The 21,739-nt window shown below is 39.1% G+C and overlaps 1 non-coding gene across 1 annotated transcript; it reads left to right on the top strand.

Annotated features, from left to right (window-relative positions):
- The first annotated feature begins 21,288 nt into the window (after positions 1–21,288).
- Positions 21,289–21,396, top strand: LOC112793140 (small nucleolar RNA R71). Its single transcript, XR_003197848.1, has one exon. It is a non-coding gene; the product is annotated as a small nucleolar RNA R71 (small nucleolar RNA).
- Positions 21,397–21,739: the final 343 nt, after the last annotated feature.

Below are 21,739 nucleotides of genomic sequence, written 5' to 3'. Positions count from 1 at the left end.
TGGTGGAATGCTCACGGATTTGATTGTATTCACAATACTCGGTCCGATTCCCTCCTCCTTTTTTGCCTTTGAGTGGTTGAGCTGGAGGTATTTTCTCAGTGTGGCAAACCTCTCTGTAGACATCCACAAGGGACACCCGAAGAGGGGTTTAATTGTGGTATTTTTTATTTTTTCTCCATGTCGATCTTCCTTCTTCTTGGACTCTTTGTCCTTATCCCGGGAGGGATAGGTGAATCCGGATTTTGAGGTCTCTCCCAGTCGAGAGTTTTTCTCCATGTTGATGTACTTCTCCGCTCGTTCTTGCACTTTGTTCAGAGATGTAGGGTGTTTTTTTTTATATAGATTGTCTAAAAGGTCCCTCTCGCAAGCCATTGATGAGGCCCATAATGGCAGCCTCTGTTTGTAGGTTCTATATGTCTAGGCATGTTTTGCTGAATCTTTCCATGTAGTTGCGAAGACTTTTCCATTCTCCTTGCTTGATTCCTAATAGACTTGGGGCGTGCTTAGCCTTATCTTTTTGGATGGAGAATCTGGCCAAGAACTTCTTGGCTAAGTCGTCGAAACTTGAGATGGACCTAGGAAGCAAATTGTCAAAACATCTAATTGCTGTCTTTGTTAAAGTAGTTAGAAAGGCTTTACAATGAACTGCATCTGGGGCGTCGGTGAGGTACATTCTACTTCTAAAGTTGCTGAGATGATGGCCGGGATCTGTAGTGCCATCGTACAAAGTCATATCCGGAATTTAAAGTCTTTTGGGATTTTGGTCTTCATGATCTCCTAGGAGAATATATCTTGTTCCTTGCGGGAGCTATCTGGTGGACGAAATTGTGATACATGAGTTCCAGGTACTGTTAGAGAAGCTTTTTCTTTCCACAACTCCGTTCAACTTAACCAGCAAGTGTACTGGGTCATCCAAGTAATACCTTACGTGAGTAAGGGTCGATCCCACAGAGATTGTTGGTATGAAGCAAGCTATGGTCACTTTGTAAATCTCAGTTAGGCAGATTAAATTGGTTTATGATGAGTTCGAAAATTAATAATAAATAGACAATAAAAAGGGATAGAAATACTTATGTAAATCAATAGTGGAAATTTCAGATAGGCGTATGGAGATGCTGTGCTCCTCTTGAATCTCTACTTTCTTATTACATTCATCCAATCCTTCTTACTCCTTTCCATGGCAAGCTGTATGTAGGGCATCACCGTTGTTAATGGCTACATCCCATCCTCTCAGTGAAAACGTTCCTATACTCTGTCACAGCATGGCTAATCATCTGTCGGTTCTCAATCAGGTTGGAATAAAATCCCTTGATTCTTTTGCGTTTGTCATCACACCCAGCCTTCAGGAGTTTGAAGCTCGTCACAGTCATTCAATCACAGAATCCTACTCAGAATACCATAGACAAGGTTTAGACTTTCCAGATCCTCATGAATGCCGCTATCTATCTAGCTTATACCACGAAGATTCTGTTGGGGAATCTAAGAGATATGCGTCCGGCCTAAAGTAGAACGAAAGTGGTTGTCAGTCACGCGCGTTCTTAGGTGAGAATGATGATGAGTGTCACGGATCATCACATTCATCAAAGTGTTGTGCAACGTATATCTTGGAATAAGAATAAAAGAGAATTGAATAAAAAGTAATAGTAATTGTATTGAAACTTGAGGTACAGCAGAGCTCCACACCCTTAATCTATGGTGTGCGGAAACTCCACTGTTGAAAATACATAAGTGAAAGGTTCAGGCATGGCCGAATGGCCAGCCCCCAAAACGTGATCAATAGTCTCCTAAGATGAAGAATAATACAAAACTGAGACCAAAGATGTCTAATACAATAGTAAATTATCCTATTTATACTAGACTAGCTACTAGGGTTTACATGAGTAAGTAATTGATGCATAAATCCACTTCCGGGGCCCACTTGGTGTATGCTTGGGCTGAGCTTGATCTATCCACGAGCTGAGGCTTTTCTTGGAGTTGAACTCCAAGTTATAACGTGTTTTGGGCGTTCAACTCCGGATCATGACGTGTTTCTGGCGTTTGACTCCAGACAGCAGCATATACTTGGCGTTCAACGCCAAGTTACGTCGTCAATTTCCGAATAGTATGGACTATTATATATTGCTGGAAAGCTCTGGATGTCTACTTTCCAACGCCGTCAAGAGCGCGCCATTTGGAGTACTGTAGCTCCAAAAAATTCATTTTGAGTGCAGGGAGGTCAGATTCCAACAACATCAGCAGTCCTTTTGTCAGCCTTTTTCAGAGTTTTGCTCAAGTCCCTCAATTTCAGCCAGAAATTACCTGAAATCACAGAAAAACACACAAACTCATAGTAAAGTCCAGAAATGTGAATTTAACATAAAAACTAATGAAAACATCCCTAAAAGTAGCTTGAACTTACTAAAAACTACCTAAAAACAATGCCAAAAAGCGTATAAATTATCCGTTCATCACAACACCAAACTTAAATTGTTGCTTGTCCCCAAGCAACTGAAAATCAATTAGGATAAAAAGAAGAGAATATACTATAAATTTCAAAATATCAATGAATATTAATTCTAATTAGATGAGCGGGACTTGTAGCTTTTTGCTTCTGAACAGTTTTGGCATCTCACTTTTTCCTTTGAAGTTTAGAATGATTGGCTTCTCTAGGAACTTAGAATTTCGGATAGTGTTATTGACTTTCCTAGTTAAACATGTTGATTATTGAACACAACTACTTATGAGTCTTGGCCGTGGCCCTAAGCATTTTGTTTTCCAGTATTACCACCGGATACATAAATGCCACAGACACATGACTGGGTGAACCTTTTCAGATTGTGACTCAGCTTTGCTAGAGTCCCCAGTTAGAGGTGTCCAGAGCTCTTAAGCACACTCTTTTTGCTTTGGATCACGACTTTAACCACTCAGTCTCAAGCTTTTCACTTGGACCTTCATGACACAAGCACATGGTTAGGGACAGCTTGATTTAGCCGCTTAGACCTGGATTTTATTTCCTTGGGCCTTCCTATCCATTGATGCTCAAAGCCTTGGATCCTTTTTACCCTTGCCTTTTGGTTTTAAGGGCTATTGGCTTTTTCTGCTTGCTTTTTCTTTTTCTTTCTATTTTTTTTCGCCATTTTTTTTCGCAAGCTTCTTCTTTTTTTCACTGCTTTTTCTTGCTTCAAGAATCAATTTCATGATTTTTCAGATCATCAATAACATTTTTCTTTGTTCATCATTCTTTCAAGAGCCAACAGTTTTAACATTCATAAACAACAAAATAAAAAATATGCACTGTTCAAGAATTCATTCAGAAAACAAAAAGTATTGTCACCACATCAATATAATTAAATTAAATTCAAGGACAATTTCGAAATTCATGTACTTCTTGTTCTTTTGAATTAAAACATTTTTCATTTAAGAAAGGTGAAGGATTAATGGAATTATTCATAGCTTTAAGACATGGTTACTACATACTAATGATCATGAAGTTGAGACATAAAACATAGATAAACACAACATTAAAAACCGAAAAACAGAAAGAAATAAGAACAAGGAATGAATCCACCTTTAGTGGCGTCTTCTTCTTGAAGGACCAACAATGTCCTTAAGCTCTTCTATGTCCCTTCCTTGCCTTTGTTGCTCCTCCCTCATTGCTCTTTGGTCTTCTCTTATTTCATGGAGAATGATGGAGTGCTCATGATGTTCCACCCTTAATTGTTGGGAGGAAAGTGCATCCCTTGAGGCATCTCAGGGATTTCTTGATGATGAGCTTCCTCATGCATCTCTTGAGAACCGTGAAGGGTCTCTCTTGCTTGCTCCATCTTCTTATTAGTGATGGGCTTATCCTCCTCAATGGAGATGTCTCCTTCTATGATAACTCCAGCTGAGTAACATAGATGGCAAATAAGGTGAGGAAAAGCTAGCCTTGCCATGGTGGAGGGCTTGTCGGCTATTTTGTAGATTTCATTGGAGATGACCTCATGAACTTCTACTTCCTCTCTAATCATGATGCTATGAATCATGATTGCCCAATCTACAGTAACTTCAGATCGGTTACTAGTAGGAATGATGGAGCGTTGAATGAACTCCAACTATCCTCTAGCCACAGGCTTGAGGTCCAGTCTTCTTAGTTGAACTGGCTTGCCTTTGGAGTCTCTCTTCCATTGAGCTCCTTCCACACATGTGTCCATTAGGACTTGGTCCAACCTTTGATTAAAGTTGACCCTTCTAGTATAGGGGCGTTCATCTCCTTGCATCATGGGCAAGTGAAACGCCAACCTCACATTTTCCGGACTAAAATCTAAGTATTTCCCCCGAACCATTGTGAGATAATTCTTTGGATTCGGGTTAATACTTTGATCATGGTTCCTAGTGATCCATGCATTGGCATAGAACTCTTGAACCATTAAGATTCCGACTTGTTGCATGGGGTTGGTTAAGACTTCCCAACCTCTTCTTCGGATCTCATGTCGGATCTCCGGATACTCATTTTTCTTGAGCTTGAAAGGGACCTTAGGGATCACCTTCTTCTTTGCCACAACATCATAGAAGTGGTCTTGGTGGCTTTTGGAGATGAATCTTTCCATCTCCCATGACTCGGAGGTGGAAGCTTTTGTCTTCCCTTTTCCTTTTCTAGAGGATTCTCCGGCCTTAGGTGCCATTGATGGTAATGGAAAAACAAAAAGCTTATGCTTTTACCACACTAAACTTAAAAGATTGCTCGCCCTCGAGCAATAGAAGAAAGAAGATAAGAAGAAGAAGAAGAAGAAGAAGAAGAAGAGAATATGGTAGAGAGGGAGAGATGTAGGTTCGGCCAAGGTGAAGAAGAGGGGGTTGTGTTGTGTGAAAATGAAGTAGAATGGAAGGGTATATATAGGGAGAGGGGGGAGTTGATGGATGTGAGTGGTGAGGAAGGTGAATGGGAAGAGGGATTGAGGTGATTGGTGAAGAGTGTTGGGAAGTGTGACATGGGGAAATCACAAAATAGGATTAGGAGGTAAGGTGGGAATATAGTAGGTGGGGATCCTGTGGGGTCCACAGATCTTGAGGTGATCCTGTGGGGTCCACAGATCCTGAGGTGTCAAGGAATTCCATCCCTGCACCAAATAGGCGTGTAAATTGCCTTTGCACACCATTCTGGCGTTTAAACGCCGTGTGGTGCACATTCTGGGCGTTCAACGCCCATGTAAAGCATGTTTCTGGCGTTGAACGCCAGTTTGATGCTTGTTACTGGCGTTCAGCGCCAGCTCTTCCTCTTAGGCACATTCCTGGCGTTCAGCGCCAGAATGTTGCTTGTTTCTGGCGTTCAGCGCCAGGTTGATGCTCTGTTCTGGCGTTGAACGCCAGCCAGATGCTCCTTACTAGCGTTGAACGCCAGCCTGTGCTTCCTCCAGGGTGTGATTTTTCTTCTGCTATTTTTTTGATTCTGTTTTTAATTTTTCTATTTTTTTCGTGACTCCACATGATCATGTACCTAATAAAACACAAAATAACAATAAAATAAAACAAAATAAAAATTAGATAAATAAAATTGGGTTGCCTCCCAACAAGCGCTTCTTTAATGTCAATAGCTTGACAGTGGCTCTCATGGAGCCACAAAGGTGATCAGGTCAATGTTGTATAGTCCCAACACCAAACTTAGAGTTTGGATATGGGGTCTTAACACCAAACTTAGAGTTTGGTTGTGGCCTCACAACACCAAACTTAGAGTTTGACTGTGGGGGCTCTTCTTGACTCTGAATTGAGAGAAGCTCTTCATGCTTACTCTCTTTTGTCACAGAGGGATGGCCTTGTGCCTTAAACACAAGGTAGTCCCCATTCAATTGAAGGACTCATTCACCTCTGTTGACATCTATTACAGCTTCTGCTGTGGCTAGGAAAGGTCTTCCAAGGATGATGCATTCATCCTCTTCCTTCCTAGTGTCTAAGATTATGAAATTAGCAGGGATGTAAAGGCCTTCAACCTTCACTAACACGTCCTCTACTAATCCATAAGGTTGTCTTACTGACTTGTCTGCCAATTGTAATGAGAACAAGGCAGGTTGTACCTCTATGATCCCCAACTTCTCCATTACAGAGAGTGGCATAAGATTTATCCCTGACCCTAGATCACATAGAGCCTTTTCAAAGGTCATGGTGCCTATGGTACAAGGTATTAAGAACTTGCCAGGATCTTGTCTCTTTTGAGGTAAAATTTGCTGAATCCAGGTATCTAGTTCATTAATGAGCAAGGGAGGTTCACTTTCCCAAGTCTCATTACCAAACAACTTGGCATTCAGCTTCATGATAGCTCCTAAATATTGAGCAACTTGCTCTCCAGTCACATCTTCATCCTCTTCAGAGCTCATGAATGGAAGAAGGAGATTTAATGGAATCTCTATGGTCTTTGTATGAGCCTCAGATTCCTTTGGATCCTTAATAGGAAACTCCTTCTTGCTTGAAGGACGTCCCAGGAGGTCTTCCTCACTAGGATATTCGTCCTCCTCCTCCCTTGTGCATTCGGCCATATTGATTATATCAATGGCCTTGCATTCTGCTTTTGGATTTTCTTCTGTATTGCTTGGGAGAATACTGGGAGGAGTTTCAATGACTTTCTTACTCAGCTGGCCCACTTGTGCCTCCAGATTTCTGATGGAGGATCTTGTTTCATTCATGAAACTGAAAGTGGCCTTTGACAGATCAAAGACTAGATTGGCTAAATTAGAAGTGTTTTGTTCAGAATTCTCTGTCTGTTGCTGAGAAGATGATGGATAAGGCTTGCTATTGCTCAGCCTATTGCATCCACCATTGTTAAAGCCTTGTTGAGGCTTTTGTTGATCCTTCCATGAGAAATTTGGATGATTTCTCCATGATGAGTTATAGGTGTTTCCATAAGGTTCACCCATGTAATTAACCTCTGCCATGGCAGGGTTCTCAGGATCATAAGCTTCTTCAGAAGCTGCCTCTTTAGTACTGTTGGATGCATGTTGCCATCCATTCAAATTTTGAGAGATCATGTTGACCTGTTGAGTCAACACTTTGTTCTGAGCCAATATGGCATTCAGAGCATCAATTTCAAGAACTCCTTTCTTCTGAGGTATCCCATTATTCACGGAATTCCTCTCAGAAGTGTACATGAATTGGTTGTTTGCAACCATATCAATGAGTTCTTGAGCCTCTTCAGGCGTTTTCTTTAGGTGAATAGATCCACCTGCAGAATGGTCCAATGACATTTTCAAAAATTCAGATAGGCCATAATAGAATATATCTAATATGGTCCATTCTGAAAACATGTCAGATGGACATCTTTTGGTCAGCTGCTTATATCTTTCCCAAGCTTCATAGAGGGATTCACCATCTTTTTGTTTGAAGGTTTGAACATCCACTCTCAGCTTGCTCAGCTTTTGAGGAGAAAAGAATTTATCCAAGAAGGCAGTGACCAGCTTATCCCATGAGTCCAGGCTATCCTTGGGTTGTGAATCCAACCATAATCTAGCTCTGTCTCTTACAGCAAAAAGGGAAAAGCATGAGCCTGTAGACTTCAGGATCAACTCCATTCGTCTTTACAGTCTCACAGATCTGCAAGAACTCAGTTAGAAACTGATAAGGATCTTCAGATGGAAGTCCATAAAACTTGCAGTTTTGTTGCATTAAGGCAACTAGCTGAGGTTTCAGCTCAAAGTTATTGGCTCCAATGGCAGGAATGGAGATGCTTCTTCCATCAAACTTGGACGTTGGCTTTGTGAAGTCACCAAACATTCTCCTTGCATTATTATTATTTTCGGCTGCCATCTCCTTCTCTTGTTCTAATATTTCTAAAAGGTTACCTTTAGATTGTTGTAATTTAGCTTCTCTTAATTTTCTCTTCAGAGTCCTTTCAGGTTCTGGATCAGTTTCAACAAGAGTGCCTTTATCCTTGTTCCTGCTCATATGAAAGAGAAGAAAACAAGAAAAGAAGAGGAATCCTCTATGTCACAGTATAAAGATTCCTTTATGTTAGTAGAAAAGAAAGGGGAGAAGAATGAAGAAGAGTTGGTTCGGATATTTGGATGAAGAGAGGTGAAGAGAAGTGTTAGTAAATAATTAATTTAATAGAATAAGAAAAGAGAGGGAGAATTTCAAAAATAATTTTGAAAAAGGGGTTAGTAATTTTCGAAAATTAGAGATAAGATAAGATTAAAATTAAAATTTAAAACAATTAAAAAGAATTTTTGAAAAAGAGAGAAGTATTTTCGAAAATTAGAGAGGGATAGGTAGTTAGTTGGTTTTGAAAAAGATAAGAAACAAACAAAAAGTCAAAGAGTTAGTTGAAAAAGATATTAAAATCAAATTTGAAAAGATAAGAAGATAAGAGGTTAGATAAGATATTTTGAAATCAAATTTTGAAAAAGATAAAATTTTTGAAAAAGATAAGATAAAAGATAAAATAAATAAGATATTGTTGAAAAAGATTTTAATTTTAAAATTAAAATTAATTACTTAACTAACAAGTAACTGAACTTAAAGATTGAACCTTTCTTAACAAGAAAGTAACAACTTCAAATTTTTGAACCAATCACATTAATTGTTAGCTAATTTTCGAAAATTATGTGTAAAGATAAGAAAAAGATTTTGAAAGTATTTTGAAAAAGATTTTTGAAATTTTTGAAAAAAAGAAAAAAATGAAAAAGATATAATTTTTGAAAAAGATTTTGGAAAGATAAGATTTTTAAAATTGAAAATTTGATCTGACTTGTAAGAAACAACTAATTTTAAAATTTTTTGACCAAGTCAACCCAAAATTTCGAAAATTTGGAGGGAAATAAGGAAAAGATATTTTTTTGATTTTTGAAATTTTTAAGATGAGAGAGAAAAACACAATTATGACCCAAAACATGAAAATTTTGGATCAAAACACTTAATGCATGCAAGAACACTATGAATGTCAAGATGAACACCAAGAACACTTTGAAGATCATGATGAACATCAAGAACATATTTTTGAAAAAATTTTTATGCAAAGAAAACATGCAAGACACCAAACTTAGAAATCTTTAATGCATGGACTCTAACAAACAAAAAATGCATATGAAAAACAACAAACAACACAAAACAAGAAAATATCAAGATCAAACAAGAAGACTTGTCAAGAACAACTTGAAGATCATGAAGAACACTTTGAATGCATGGATTTTTGAAAAATGCAAGAAAAATTTTAAAGGCATGCAATTGACACCAAACTTAAAAATTGACTCAAGACTCAAACAAGAACAGAAAATATTTTTTATTTTTATGATTTTATGATTTTTTTTGTATTTTCTTTAATTTTTTCGAAAAACATTATTAGAAAAACGAAAAAGAAAAGAAAATTTTGAAAAAGATTTTTTTGAAAAGAAAATTACCTAATCTGAGCAACAAGATGAACCGTCAGTTGTCCATACTCGAACAATCCCCGGCAACGGCGCCAAAAACTTGGTGGACGAAATTGTGATACATGAGTTCCAGGTACTGTTAGAGAAGCTTTTTCTTTCCACAACTCCGTTCAACTTAACCAGCAAGTGTACTGGGTCATCCAAGTAATACCTTACGTGAGTAAGGGTCGATCCCACAGAGATTGTTGGTATGAAGCAAGCTATGGTCACTTTGTAAATCTCAGTTAAGCAGATTAAATTGGTTTATGATTAGTTCGAAAATTAATAATAAATAGACAATAAAAAGGGATAGAAATACTTATGTAAATCAATAGTGGAAATTTCAGATAGGCGTATGGAGATGCTGTGCTCCTCTTGAATCTCTACTTTCTTATTACATTCATCCAATCCTTCTTACTCCTTTCCATGGCAAGCTGTATGTAGGGCATCACCGTTGTTAATGGCTACATCCCATCCTCTCAGTGAAAACGTTCCTATACTCTGTCACAGCACGGCTAATCATCTGTCGGTTCTCAATCAGGTTGGAATAGAATCCCTTGATTCTTTTGCGTTTGTCATCACACCCAGCCTTCAGGAGTTTGAAGCTCGTCACAGTCATTCAATCACAGAATCCTACTCAGAATACCATAGACAAGGTTTAGACTTTCCAGATCCTCATGAATGCCGCTATCTATCTAGCTTATACCACGAAGATTCTGTTGGGGAATCTAAGAGATATGCGTCCGGCCTAAAGTAGAACGAAAGTGGTTGTCAGTCACGCGCGTTCTTAGGTGAGAATGATGATGAGTGTCACGGATCATCACATTCATCAAAGTGTTGTGCAACGTATATCTTGGAATAAGAATAAAAGAGAATTGAATAAAAAGTAATAGTAATTGTATTGAAACTTGAGGTACAGCAGAGCTCCACACCCTTAATCTATGGTGTGCAGAAACTCCACTATTGAAAATACATAAGTGAAAGGTTCAGGCATGGCCGAATGGCCAGCCCCCAAAACGTGATCAATAGTCTCCTAAGATGAAGAATAATACAAAACTGAGACCAAAGATGTCTAATACAATAGTAAATTATCCTATTTATACTAGACTAGCTACTAGGGTTTACATGAGTAAGTAATTGATGCATAAATCCACTTCCGGGGCCCACTTGGTGTATGCTTGGGCTGAGCTTGATCTATCCACGAGCTGAGGCTTTTCTTGGAGTTGAACTCCAAGTTATAACGTGTTTTGGGCGTTCAACTCCGGATCATGACGTGTTTCTGGCGTTTGACTCCAGACAGCAGCATATACTTGGCGTTCAACGCCAAGTTACGTCGTCAATTTCCGAATAGTATGGACTATTATATATTGCTGGAAAGCTCTGGATGTCTACTTTCCAACGCCGTCAAGAGCGCGCCATTTGGAGTTCTGTAGCTCCAAAAAATTCATTTTGAGTGCAGGGAGGTCAGATTCCAACAGCATCAGCAGTCCTTTTGTCAGCCTTTTTCAGAGTTTTGCTCAAGTCCCTCAATTTCAGCCAGAAATTACCTGAAATCACAGAAAAACACACAAACTCATAGTAAAGTCCAGAAATGTGAATTTAACATAAAAACTAATGAAAACATCCCTAAAAGTAGCTTGAACTTACTAAAAACTACCTAAAAACAATGCCAAAAAGCGTATAAATTATCCGTTCATCACAACACCAAACTTAAATTGTTGCTTGTCCCCAAGCAACTGAAAATCAATTAGGATAAAAAGAAGAGAATATACTATAAATTTCAAAATATCAATGAATATTAATTCTAATTAGATGAGCGGGACTTGTAGCTTTTTGCTTCTGAACAGTTTTGGCATCTCACTTTTTCCTTTGAAGTTTAGAATGATTGGCTTCTCTAGGAACTTAGAATTTCGGATAGTGTTATTGACTTTCCTAGTTAAACATGTTGATTATTGAACACAACTACTTATGAGTCTTGGCCGTGGCCCTAAGCATTTTGTTTTCCAGTATTACCACCGGATACATAAATGCCACAGACACATGACTGGGTGAACCTTTTCAGATTGACGTAGGGCTTCTTCTTCAAGTTGTTTTAAACGGTCTTGAAGCACCTCCATGGCTCCCGCACTTGGAGAATTCTTTTTGTTATTAAGTTGAAGAGTATCCTTTGGTGTAGTGTCCGCATTTTTGTGCGGTGTTCTATCCTCTAGATCTGAATTGTGGTCGTGGTCTTGGTCATCCGCCATGGTGATGGGATGACTTCCAGGGTCTCCAGCAACGGTGCCAATGTTCCGAGGGTTACCTGAAACTATAGGTCGATCTCGGATGAGATCTTCTGTATTGGTCGGAGTTGTTGCATCCGACTTGTTAGACTAGGTGATGGTGCTGATCCTTCATCACTGGAGGGTGGTGGTACCTGCAAGGGACTCCGATGCTTAAGTTAGCAAGGGTATTAAGCAGGTTTTTTGTAGAATCAGAGTATGAGTTATACCTGGGTGCTCCAGTGTATTTATAATGGTGTGGAGTGACCTTTCTGGAGATAAGATAGTTATCTTATCTTATCTTATCTTTGAGTGAAGTCATTTTATCTTCAAGGGAACCGCCCTTATCTCTATAGGCTTGGACTGCCTTAGGATTTGGGTTGGATCTCCAAGAGCATATTAATGTTTTTGAAACAAAAATGAATCTGGAAGGAGTTGGGGATGTTATATGATGTAAGACTTTCTTGATAACATTGTTAGGATCAACGATGGCTTGGTTCAATATATTGCTCTTTAGGTCTATATTTTCTTTTGCCGACAATAAGATAAAGTTCCTAGCTCACTTTACCATTAGAAGAACTCAGGCTAAACACCCAATCTCATTACATGGTGTAGAATAAAGAGTGGATGAAAGCATTCGAGATTATTTAGATTGCTTCAATAAGGCAATGTTGGAGGTTAACACACGGACTCCTGAATTTGTGTACTTATGCCTTAATGTGTAAGTTTTTTTTTTATTTTTTTTATTAGTATATTATAATGTTATTGTTAATATTAGAGTAAAGTATCGTTTTTGTCCCTAACGTTTGGGGTAAGTTCTATTTGTGTCCCTAACATTTAAATCGTCCTATTTGTATCCCTAACGTTTATAAAAGTGATTCAATGTTATCCTACTATCAATTATACTAACAAATCAGATTATATTTTTCAATTATTCTCACTTAGATGTATTCATTCTCAATTAGGTCTCACTTGGATGTTTTCTATTTTAATATTATACCCACTATTTGTGTTTAGATTTAATTATGTCCCTAGAAAAGTGAATTATGTAAATGTTGTAGGAATTAGTTTTAACTTTTGATGAGCTATTTTTTGGAATGGATCATTGATTCTATCCCATACATTTGTATTCTAACTTCAAGAAGAGATTTTTAAAACTCAAACTAAAGCGTTCATGATGCGTAATTGACGGCAGGATAACATTGAATCATTTTTACAAATGTTAGGGATACTATTCATACCTTGGGTCAAGCTGTCAGACCCGGGATGTTCTACGGACAAAGCGACCGACCTCTTCAGGCTAGGACAACCCGGCCTCTTCTTAAAGAGCTCGGCCAAGTCATAGGAAAGCCCAATAAAAGGGCCCAAGAAGAGGAACACAACCCAAATCCAAGGGCGGCCCAAGCTTGTAGAGATAAAGGTGGTTCCCCTGAAGATAAGATGACCTCACTCAAAGATAAAGATAAGATAAGATAACTAACTTATCTTATCTAAAAAGGTCACTCCACACCATTATAAATACACTGGAGCACCCAGGTATAACTCATACTCTGATTCTACTCAATACCTGCTTAATACCCTTGCTAACTTAAGCATCGGAGTCCCTTGCAGGTACCCTCACACTCCGGAGATGAAGGATCAGCATTACCACCAAGTCTCACACGTCGGACACCGCGACTCCAAACACCCCCGTAAGATCGGACTCAGCAGCTCCGATCAGTATAAAAGATCTCATCCGAGATCGACCTCTAGTTTCAGGTAACCCTCGGAACAGATACAAATATGACGATTTAAACGTTAGGGACACAAATAAGATTTACCCCAAATGTTAGGGACAAAAAGCGATACTTTACTCTTAATATTATTATTATTGTTGTCGTCGTCGTTATTGTTGTTGTTGTTGTTGTTATTATTATTATTTAGTTATATTATTGTTACTATTAGTTAATATTAGGAATACTAGTATTATTAATATTATTATATTATTATATTACTATTTTTATAATTGTTATTAGCACTACAACTTATTATTATTATTATTATTATTATTATTATTATTATTATTATTATTATTATTATTATTATTATTATTATTAAATACTCCGGTGTTATTATTATTGTTATGTGTAGTCTTATTGTTGTTATTGTTGTTTTGTTGTTACTTTTATTAAAGTGTTATTAATTTTTTTTTCTGTAGGCTATCAAAAATTTATTGTCCAAAAAATTTGATCTACCCGTAAACTATAACGAGATAGCTGCAACTGCCCTCGCATCAACTGGATTCCATCATGTTTCGCAGATAGGAGAATTGAGGGGTTATTCTACACTATTGAGTGTTTTGGTGGAGCGTTGGAGGCCTGAGACCCATACCTTCCACCTCCCAGTCAGTGAAGTGACTGGTACCTTAGAAGACGTCACACATATTCTTGGCTTGGCAGTTAATGGGGAGCTCGTGACAGGTAGAATAAATAGCAGCCATGGGTAAGGTGGAGAACTACTTAGCAGTTTTTGGAGGATTTCCGGTCCAGACGATCACACGTTGCGAAAGGTAAACTTGACATGGGTTTGGCGATGCCAAGACACCGAACTGTTAGACACCCTGAATTCAATCGAGCGGTATATCCGGGCTCACATATTCTACTTGCTTGGAACTGTTGTGCTTCTAGACAAGTCAATGAATTCTCTAAACTCAAAAGTTTTTACCTCTTCTTCGAGATTTCCACTGCATTCATAGCTACAGTTGAGGGCAACTAGTCTGACACATCTGCATAGGTCATTGTGTCATTCATCATGATACAACTGTTAACGGAGGACTGCTCCTTTATTCTACTTTTTGTTTGGGCATGGGAGCGTATGCCGTTTATAGCATCTATACCTCACAATGAGCTTTCAGTAGCTGGTGTACCAATTGGGCACAGTTTAGGCAACAATTAGATGACATGGGTTTAAGAATTTCTGTTAATATGTTTATTATGTTAAATAATTTAACTGATTGTCATTTGATTAATTAATTTTCAGTTTATATGGCGGTCATATATGGGAGTGGTGGTCCTTGAGGACCTATTCGTAAATTTGTTAGTGTGCTCTAAAAAGTCTTCCTTAGTGTCATTCGAGTGTATAGAATGGCACCCAACTGGCCGAGTTAGATGCCAATTCAGACTTGTACAACTTCCACAGGAGGAAGCATTCTAGATTGGAGATACTAATTGTAGGCGGTTAACCGGGAGATGGTACATGGAATCGTGATCTCACACACTTTCCTCACAACTCCACGTAGCTGACCAGCAAGTGCACTGGGTCGTCCAAGTCATACCTTACGTGAGTAAGGATCGATCCCATAGAGATTGTCGGCTTGAAGCAAGCTATGGTCATCTTGTAAATCTCAGTCAGGCAGATTCAAATGGTTATGGGGTTTTGATAATTAAAAGATGAATAAGACATAAAATAAGATAGAGATACTTATGTAATTCATTGGTGGGAATTTCAGATAAGCGTATAGAGATGCTTTGTTCCTCCTAGATCTCTACTCCTTTCCATGGCAAGCTGTATGTTGGGGATCACCGTTGTCAATGGCTACTGTCCGTTCTCTCAGTGAAAATGGTCCGGCTACGGGTTACGTAGAGCTAATCATCTGTCAGTTCTCGATCGTGTCTGAATAAGATCCATTGATCCTTTTGCACACTGTCACTGCGCCCAACAGTCACGAGTTTGAAGCGCGTCACAGTCATCTCATCCCAGATCCTACTTGGAATACCACAGACAAGGTTTAGACTTTCTGGATCTTAAGAATGCTGCCAATTGATTCTAGCTTATACCACGAGGACTCTGATCGCACGGAATGGAAGGCTCTGTTGCCAGGAGAGACAACCATGCTGCGTGGACCAGGAGGCCAAGAGATATACATTCAAGCTTGTTTTCAGGTAGAACGGAAGTGGTTGTCAGGCACGCGTTCATAAGTGAGAATGGTGATGAGTGTCACTTGATCATCACATTCATCATGTTGAAGTGCGAATGGATATCTTAAAATAAGAATAAGCTTGAATTGAATAGAAGAACAATAATACTTTGCATTAATTCATGAGGAGCAGCAGAGCTCCACACCTTAATCTATGAGGTGTAGAAACTCCACTATTGAAAATACATAAGTGATAATGGTGTTAATTGGTTTTGGCCCCAGAGGGGGAACCAGAATAACCAAGACGTCTAATACAATGAGAAAAAGTAATATTTATACTAAAACTAGTAGCTAGGGTTTATAGAAAATGAGTAACTAAGATAGATAGTGCAGAAATCCACTTCTGGGGCCCACTTGGTGTGTACTTGGGCTGAGCATTGAAGCTTTCACATGCATAGGCTTTTCTTGGAGTTAAACACCAACTCTGGTGCCAGTTTGGGCATTTAACCCCAGCTTTTATGCCAGTTCTGGCGTTTAACGCCAGAAAAGGGTCTCTAACCGACGTTTTGACGCCAATTTGGGCCATCAAATCTCGAGCAAAGTATGGACAATTATACATTGCTGGAAAGCCCAAGATGTCTACTTTCTAACGCAATTAAAAGAGCACCAATTGGGCTTCTGTAGCTCCAAAAAATCCATTTCGAGTGCAGGAAGGTCAGAATCCAACAGCATCTGCAGTCCTTTTTCAGCCTCTGAATCAGATTTTTGCTCAGGTCCCTCAATTTCAGCCAGAAAAGACCTAAAATCATAGAAAAGCACACAAACTCATAGTAAAGTCCAGAAATGTGATTTTTACATAAAAACTAATAATTATATACTAAAAACTAACTAAATCATACTAAAAACTACCTAAAAACAGTGCCAAAAAGCGTATAAATTATCCGCTCATCACAACACCAAACTTAAATTGTTGCTTGTCCCCAAGCAACTGAAAACAAAATAGAATAAAAAGAAGAGAATATACAATGAATCTCACAATATCAATGAAACTTAGTCCCAATTAGATGAGCGGGGCTAGTAGCTTTTTGCTTCTGAACAGTTTTGGCATCTCACTTTATCCTTTGAAATTCAGAATGATTGGCATCTATAGGAACTCAGAATTTAGATAGTATTATTGATTCTCCTAGTTCAGTATGTTGATTTCTGAACACAGCTACTTTTTGAGTCTTGGTCGTGACCCTAAGCACTTTGTTTTCCAGTATTACCACTGGATACATAAATGCCACAGACACATAACTGGGTGAACCTTTTCAGATTGTGACTCAGTTTTGCTAAAGTCTCCAGTTAGAGGTGTCCAGGGTTCTTAAGCACACTCTTTCTGCTTTGGATCATGACTTTAACCAATCAGTCTCAAACTTTTTCACTTGAACCTTCATGACACAAGCACATAGTTAGGGACAGCTTGATTTAGCCGCTTAGGCCAGGATTTTATTCCTTTGGGCCCTCCTATCTATTAATGCTCAAAGCCTTGGATCCCTTTTACCCTTGCCTTTTGGTTTAAAGGTCTATTGGCTTTTTCTGCTTGCTTTTTCTTTTTCTTTCTTTTTCTTTTTTGCCAAAATTTTTTTTGCAAGCTTTTTCCTTTTCACTACTTTTCTTGCTTCAAGAATCAATTTTATGATTTTTTAGATTATCAATAATATTTCTCTTCGTTCATCATTCTTTCAAGAGCCAATAATTTTAACATTCATAAACTTCACTATAAAAAATATGCATTGTTCAAGCATTCATTCAGAAAAACAAAAAGTATTGCCACCACATCAAAATAATTAAACTAATTTCAAGATAAAATTTGAAATTCATGTACTTCTTGTTCTTTTGTAATTAAGAACATTTTTCATTTAAGAAAGGTGAGGGATTCATGGAATTAATCATAGCTTTAAGACATGGACACTAGACACTAATGATCATGTAATAAAGACACAAACATAGACAAACATAAAGCATAAAAATAAAAAAACAGAAAGATAAGAACAAGAAAATCAAAGAACGGGTCCACCTTAGTGATGGCGGCTAGTTCTTCCTCTTGAAGATCCAATGGAATGCTTGAGCTCCTCTATGTCTCTTCCTTGCCTTTGTTGCTCTTCCCTCATGGCTATTTGATCCTCTCTAATTTCATGGAGAATAATGGAGTGCTCTTGGTGCTCCATCCTTAGTTGCTCCATATTGGAACTTAAATCTCCCAAAGAGGTGTTAAGTTGCTCCCAATAGTTGTGTGGAGGAAAATGCATCCCTTGAGGCATCTCAGGGATTTCTTGATGAGTGACTTTCTCATCTCTTGTTGAGGTCCATGAGTGGGCTCTCTTATTTGCTCCATCCTCTTTTTAGTGATGGGCTTGTCCTCTTCAATGAGGATGTCTTCCTCTATGACAATTCCAGCTAAACTGCATAGGTGACAAATGAGATGAGGAAAGGCTAACCTTGTCAAAGTGGAGGTCTTGTCAGCCACCTTGTAGAGTTCTAGAGATATGACCTCATGAACTTCTACCTCCTCTCTAATCATGATGCTATGGATCATGATAGCCCGATCTACAGTCACTTCGGATCGGTCGCTAGAAGGAATAATGGAGTGTTGGATGAATTCCAACCATCCTCTAGCCACGGGTTTAAGGTCTTGCCTTCTCAATTGAACCGGCTTGCCTTTGGAGTCTCTTTTCCACTGAGCTCTTTCCACACATATGTCTATGAGGACTTGATCCAATCTTTGATCAAAGTTGACCCTTATAGTGTAGGGCAGTGCATCTCCTTGCATCATAGGCAAGTTGAATGCCAACCTTATATTTTCTGGACTGAAATCTAAGTATTTCCTCTGAACCATTGTAAAACAATTCTTTGGGTTCAGGTTCACACTTTGATCATGGTTTTTGGTGATCCATGCATTAGCATAGAACTCTTGAACCATTAAGATTCCGACTTGTTGAATGGGGTTGGTGAGAACTTCCAAACCTCTTTTTCGAATCTTATGTCGGATCCCCGGATACTCATTCCTTTTGAGCATGAAAGGGACCTCAGGAATCACCTTCTTTTTTGCCACAACTTCATAGATGTGGTCTTGATGGACCTTTGAGATGAATCTCTCCATCTCCCATTACTCGGAGGTGGAAGCTTTTGCCTTCCCTTTCCTTTTTGTAGAGATTTCTCTGGCCTTAGGTGCCAAAAATGGTTATGGAAAAAGGAAATACAAAAAGCAACGCCTTTTTCACACCAAACTTAAAAGGTTTGCTCGTCCTCGAGCAAAAGAAGAAAGAAGGGAGGAGAAGAAGAAGAAAATGGAGGAGATAGAGAGGTGTGAGTGGTTCGGCCACGGGGGAAAGAAGTGTTTATGATGTGTGAAAATGAAAGAGGGATGAGGGGTTTATATAGGAGTGGAGAGAGGGGTAGGGTTTGTGTATTATGGGTTGGGTTTGGGAGGGAAAGTTTTTGAATTTTGAATGGTGGGGTAGGTGGGGTGTTAGGGGAAGAGTGGATAGAGGTGATTGGTGAAGGGTATTGGGGAAGAGAAATAGAGGTGATTGGTAAGGGGTATTTGGGGAAGGGTGTTATTGGAATGTGTGAAGAAGAAAGAGAGTGTGTTGAGGTAGGTGGGGATCCTGTGGGGTCTACAGATCCTGAGGTGTCAAGGATTTCTCATCCCTGCACCATTCTGGCGTGTAAACGTCCTCTGAGTGCTAATCTTGGCGTTAAACACCAGGTTGCTACCCATTCCTGGCGTTAAACGCCAACTTTTCTTCCCTTTCTGGCGTTTAACACCAACTTTTCTTCCCTTTTGGCATTTAACGCTAGCTTAGTGCCCTTTTCTGGCGCTAAACGCCAATCTGGTGCCCTTTTCTGACGTTAAACACCCAGAATGATGCCAGACTGGGCGTTTAATGCCCATTCTGCTACCCTTACTGGCGTTTAAATGCCAATAAGCTCCTCCTCCAAGGTGTGCTATTTTTAATGCTGTTTTTGAATTTTCTTTGATTTTTGCAGTTATTTTTGTGACTCCACATGATCATCAACCTAAAGAAAACATAAAATAACAATGGAAAATGGAAATTTAACATAGATAAATAAAAATTGGGTTGCCTCCCAATAAGCGCTTCTTTAATGTCAATAGCTTGACAGTGAGCTCTCATGGAGTTCCACAGATGTTCAGAGCATGGTTGGGGCCTCCCAACACCAAACTTAGAGTTTCAATGTAAGGGCTCTATTTGACTCTGTATTGAGAGAAGCTTTTCATGCTTCTTCTCCATGTGTACAGAAGGAGATCCTTGAGCCTTAAACACAAGGTAGTCCTTATTCACTTGAAGGACCAACTCTCCTCTATCAACATCAATCGCAGCTTTTGCTGTGGCTAGGAAGGGTCTGCCAAGGATGATGGATTCATCTTTGTTCCTTCCAGTGTCCAGGATTATGAAGTCAACAGGGATGTAAAGGCCTTCAACCTTTACCAAGACATCCTCTACAAGTCCATAAGCTTGTTTCTTTGATTTGTTTGCCATCTCCAGTGAGATTCTTGCAGCTTGCACCTCAAAGATTTCCTATTTTTCCATTACAGAGAGTGGCATGAGGTTTATGCTTGACCCCAGGTCACACAGAGCCTTCTCAAAGGTCATGGTGCCTATGGTACAGGGTATTAAGAATTTTCTGAGATCCGATTTCTTCTGAGGTAATGTCTGCTTAATCAAGTCATTCAGTTCATTGGTGAGCAAGGGGGGTTCATCCTCTCAAGTCTCATTACCAAGGTACTTAGCAACTTGCTCTTTAGTAACATCTTCATCCTCTTCAGAGGAAGAATACTCATCAGAGCTCATGAATGGCAGAAGTAGGTTCAATGGAATCTCTATGGTCTCTGTATGAGCCTCAGATTCCTTTGGTTCCTCAATAGGGAACTCCATTTTGTCCAGAGGACGTCCCATGAGGTCTTCCTCACTGGGATTCACGTCCGCCTCCTCCTCTGTGCATTCGGCCACTTTGATTATGTTGATGGTCTTGTACTCTCTTTTTGGGTTCTCTTCTATATTACTTGGGAGAGTACCAGGAGGAGTTTCAGTAACTCTTTTACTCAGCTGACCCACTTGTGCCTCCATATTTCTGATAGAGGACCGTGCCTCATTCATGAAACTGAGAGTGGTCTTGGATAGATCAGAGACTATGTTTGCTAAGCTAGAGAGGCTCTGCTCAGAATTCTCTGTCTGTTGCTGAGAAGATGATGGGAAAGGTTTACTATTGCCAAACCTGTTTCTCCCACCATTATTGTTATTGAAGCCTTGTTGAGGCTTCGGTTGATCCTTCCATGAGAAATTTGGGTGATTCCTCCATGAAGAATTGTAGGTGTTTCCATAGGGTTCTCCTATGTAATTTACCTCCTCCATTGCAGGATTCTCAGGGTCATAAGCTTCTCCTTCAGAGGAGGCTTCTTTAGCACTGCCAGATGCAGCTTGCAATCCAGTCAGATTCTGAGAAATCATATTGACTTGCTGAGTCAATATTTTATTCTGAGCCAATATGGCTTTCAGAGTATCAATCTTAAGAACTTATTTCTTCTTAGTTGTCCCATTGTTTATAGGATTTTTTTCAAAAGTGTACATGAACTGGTTATTTGCAACCATTTCAATGAGTTCCTGGGCTTCTGCAGGCATTTTCTTCAGATGAATGGATCCACCGCAGAATGGTCCAATGACATCTTGGATAACTCAGACAGACCATCATAGAAGATACCTATGATGCTCCATTCTGAAAGCATGTCAGAAGGACACCTTCTGATCAATTGCTTGTATCTTTCCCAAGCTTCATAGAGGGATTCACCTTCCTTCTGTTTGAAGGTTTAAACTTCCACTCTAAGCTTACTCATCTTTTGAGGTGGAAATAATTTAGCTAAGAAGGCATTGACCAGCTTTTCCTAAGAGTTTAGGCTGTCTCTAGGTTGTGAGTTCAACCATATACTAGCTCTGTCTCTTACAGCAAAAGGGAAAAGCATAAGTCTGTAGACCTCGGGATCAACTCCATTGATCTTAACAATGTCACAGATTTGCAAAAATTAAGCCAAGAACTGATGAGGATATTCCAATGGAAATCCATGAAACTTGCAATTCTATTGCATCAGAGAAACTAATTGAGGCTTAAGCTCAAAGTTGTTTGCTCCAATGGCAAGAATAGAGATGCTCCTCCCATAGAAGTCAGGAGTTGGT

Source organism: Arachis hypogaea, chromosome 3 (genome assembly GCF_003086295.3).
Source record: "Arachis hypogaea cultivar Tifrunner chromosome 3, arahy.Tifrunner.gnm2.J5K5, whole genome shotgun sequence".
Lineage (NCBI taxonomy): Eukaryota > Viridiplantae > Streptophyta > Magnoliopsida > Fabales > Fabaceae > Arachis > Arachis hypogaea.
This window is presented reverse-complemented; position numbering and strand designations above follow the sequence as displayed.